Consider the following 1,048-nt stretch of genomic DNA (forward strand, 5'->3'; position numbering starts at 1 on the left):
ACATAATAATTAATACATACACACGCTCTATCATGCTGACGCAAACAGACTCATATTCTAACTCACATACACGCACAAGAGAGAGAGAGAGAGAGAGAGAGAGAGAGAGAGAGAGAGAGAGAGAGAGAGAGAGAGAGAGAGAGAGAGAGAGAAGACTGACAGACAGACAAACCGACAAACAGAGAGACAGACAGAGAAAGGGGAGTACTATAATTGTAAAGATCCACATTGTGAGAACATTAAAAATAAGATTCTAAAATGAAAAAATTAGAAAAACCCAACTCTTCGCACCTGGGGATAATAAAAATTTGGGGGGGAAAATGGGCTGGTGGGATTTAATTTTACGCACTGTCTACCATCGCTGTCTCTTGTTCCCCCAGCTTAACATCAAACGAAACACTGAGGGCTCGGGCAGATTTGCCCATGTGTAAAAAACAAAGCAAAAAACAACAGAACGCAACATGGACAAAATATGCGTCTGAATTTTCAAAGAAATAAATGAAACGAAGCAAGAAATGTCTTAACAGCGTTAAAAAAGCCCACCACATAACCGTCGCCCATTATATTTCGATAATCATTGCCGCACGGCGAACAAACAACCCTTGCCGTGAAGAAAAAAATAAAGTGGGGGAATCTTTTCTTCGCCAATATTTATTGTATCCGTGAAAGGAGGAAACGGCGATGTTTTAATCAGCATGTTGGGTTGGGTTTTACCAAGACTGTGGGGCTAGAAATAAAAGATTAATAGCAGTCTGGAAAGATATTATCACCATCAAAAAGAACAGAAGAAAACGTAGTATGTAATTTATCCCCCCCCCCGCCTTTCTGTATAATTTTCTGTAGTACGCGTACCTTTCCTTCGCGTTATTGTGGGTTTTTAAAAAAACTAAAGCGCCGTGTGACTCGTGTTTAAACCTATACACGGCTGTCGCAATATATATATTTTTTTAGCCTTTTCACACGTATCCCATCGTGAGTCATAAATAAACGCGACATTGTTTTCGCCTCGTTCCCATTCCCCTCCCCTTTTTCGAGGAAAATCTGATCC

The 1,048-nt window shown here is 40.4% G+C and overlaps 1 protein-coding gene across 1 annotated transcript in view; it reads left to right on the plus strand.

Annotated features, from left to right (window-relative positions):
• The window catches only part of LOC101850709 (calcitonin gene-related peptide type 1 receptor), a 19,604-nt gene that overhangs the window by 10,512 nt on the left and 8,044 nt on the right, over positions 1–1,048 (plus strand). The gene's annotated exons all lie outside the window — the stretch shown is intronic.

This window comes from Aplysia californica, unplaced genomic scaffold (assembly GCF_000002075.1).
Source record: "Aplysia californica isolate F4 #8 unplaced genomic scaffold, AplCal3.0 scaffold00107, whole genome shotgun sequence".
In the NCBI taxonomy this organism is placed as follows: domain Eukaryota; kingdom Metazoa; phylum Mollusca; class Gastropoda; order Aplysiida; family Aplysiidae; genus Aplysia; species Aplysia californica.